We start from the raw sequence: 3026 nt of genomic DNA, 5'->3' as shown, positions 1-3026 counted from the left end.
TATCGGTTAAATCGGTTAATTTTTATCTTTAACCGAATTGACCCGATGATCGATTTCAATCCAATTCTCACAATAATGATTATCATAATAGATCGGCGCTTATTATTTTTCTTATATTACAGAGAGTGTGTATCACAAAAAAGAGAAGTAAATCAATTCCATCTAATTAACCAATTTTTTACTTTTTTTTCTTAATCTTTTGATTAATTCATTATATCGGTTAATTTTTATCTTTAACCGAATTGACCCGATGATCGATTTCAATCCAATTCTCACAATAATGATTATCATAATAGATCGGCGCTTATTATTTTTCTTATATTACAGAGAGTGTGTATCACAAAATAATGTGAGAAGAGAAGTAATTTACATTGATGTGAATTATATAAATAGGTGCCTTCGATTTTTTTATTGTTTAGCTTTTTTTATAAATAATCACAAATTAAGCGGTTTAATTTGTGTTTTTGAAAATTAAATACATGTTAACATTGAAATCGTATTGTTTGATTTATATTTTTTCAAAATAAAAGAAATTACATTAAAATTAGATTCTCCAATTTTTATTTTCAAGAATGAAAAAATTTAAAAATATAAATCGAATTCTTTGATTTGTAGTTTTTTTTTTTAAACAAATTAGATTTTTCGGATCGTCCAATTTAATTAATATCAATTAAAAAATAGCAATATATAAAAAAAATACCCAATCTTCTAATAATAACGTATTACACATATATTTATTCAATATAAAAAATAACCTTCAGATCAGATCGGGTTATGTGCCTACTAACAAAGTCTGTGCATTAAAGTTGAGTGAGTTAAATCAAAAGAAAAAAAGAAACGTGGAAGGGTTTGGTTAATTAAGGAATTAACAATGAGTGACAAAGACCTTATATTGATTAATTAGTCAATTTTTTTAGAAAAATTAATTAATTTCTTAAAATTATTTTTATTATAAATTATAAATTATAAATTTTATATATGGTCCCACGTGAAGTATCAAGCAATATTTTAATTAGCATGCACATGTGAGTAAAATGATGTATTCTTAGTCATGATTACAAAGAGCTATTTATTCTTGAGAGAAATATTTTTTTCTAGCACCTAATTATAATATATATTCACTTTGTCATAGTTAGATTTGGATGAACTCTTTACTTTTGCACCTTATTCTTATTGTTAATAGAATGATTAGAATTGAATTAGATTAATTAGTATCATTTGTATTTATATAGCGTATTTATATATTAATAGTAAAATTCTATATCTTTATTATTTTAATTTTTTTTAGACTGAATAATACATAAAAATACTTTCTTTAGTTCGATCTCTTATTTCTAACACTTATTATTTAATTTTAGATATTTATTAATAAAAAAGAGGAGAGTTGAGCGAAATTAGGCCAAATTTAAGATTGTTTTACGAAAATTAAGTTCAACTTACGAGTTAATTTATTAATAATCGAGCACAATTGTAAATTTGAAGCTCAATTTCTATCACTAGAAGTCCATGATAGCTTAAATAGCATAATAATAATTTTTAGAAATTATAAATTATAATTATATAACAAACTTTAATTATATATATGTTTAATAAATGATATTATTGAAGGATAAAATTAAAATTTATTTCTATGTATCATTTTTGTCCCCAACGTTTTCGTCCTATTTAAGTCTCTAACATTTCAAAATCGTCTCAATTTTGTCCCGCCGTCAATTCTGTTAACGGATTCCTAACGGCAGGACAACATTATTGAGTCAGTTTTGAAACGTTAGGGACTTAAATAGGACGATTGAAACGTTAGGGACAACTTTGAGACTTATCCCAAATGTTGGGGACAAAAACGATACTTTACTCAAAATATTAAAATTAACTGAATATTTTTTTATAAATTAAATGTATTTACAATTAAAAACTTAATTAGATTTTGGACTACATATTTTTTGAAAGAAATATTCGATTAATTTTAACGTTTTTGACATAAAAAATTTTAATTACAAAATTAAAAATAGTATAAAAATTCAATTAAAAAATATATATATAAAAACCTAATTACAAATTTAATAAAATAATAGGAACTAATAGAGTAATTAATCCTTATATATATACTTATTCAAACTCAAACTCGTTTTATTTAATATATATATAAACACAAAATTTAAGCTCAAGTTTATCTTATAAACTCAGTTAATCGAAGTATTAACGAATCAAGTCAAAGTCAATTTATGAGTTAATTTGGCTCACTTTTAATTTCGGTGGACGCTCACTTTTAGTTAATGTACAAATAACTAAATTCTATTCTTAAATGATTTTGTTAATTACAATGTGTCTTTTTTTTTTTGTTATAATGATTTAGTATTATTTTTAGGCCGATTGGCTGAACCACTTCTAGAACAGGAAGAAAGGAATATAGTAGGAATGAATATTCCAATTTTTCTCAATCAAAAAATGAATATTGATTGAATTAAAGTGTCTCCTCCTTAGAATAAATTCGTTGAGGATGAATTATTATAACTCAATAATTAGGTGTAAAAAACATTCCAATACCAAATATATATAATTGTGTTATAATTCTGTAAAATTTTCATAAATTCTTTATTATTAGCTTATTACACATGCATATACTAGTATCTATTAATCAACTTAGGTTAGTCAAATGATCAAGTCATTCGTTTGTTTAAATGAATGTCGAAAGTTTGAATTGCGCAATAAAGCTCAGCTAGTTGCTTCTCCCTCATTGAAACAGTTGTTAATCTGATGAGTCTTGTGACTATAGAGATGAATTAATTTGTCTATATCCCTCAAGTCTCAATTTAAATAAGTGCCTCAAGGAACAACAATTAAATTGAAAGTCATTAGAAGACTATTTGACCCATATTAAAGTGGATTAATTGTCTAAAAGCACTATTTTATTATTCATTTTAAAAGTTGAAACTACTTTTTTAATGGTGAAAATTGTATGTTTTTTATAAAAAAAGAAAAGAAAAAAAACTCAAGAATAGTATACTCAAAATAATATTTTTTATTAA

The sequence above is a fragment of the Arachis ipaensis genome, chromosome B03, assembly GCF_000816755.2.
Source record: "Arachis ipaensis cultivar K30076 chromosome B03, Araip1.1, whole genome shotgun sequence".
Classification (NCBI taxonomy): domain Eukaryota; kingdom Viridiplantae; phylum Streptophyta; class Magnoliopsida; order Fabales; family Fabaceae; genus Arachis; species Arachis ipaensis.
The sequence above is the reverse complement of the archived record's forward strand: the minus strand, read 5'-3'. Positions refer to the sequence as shown.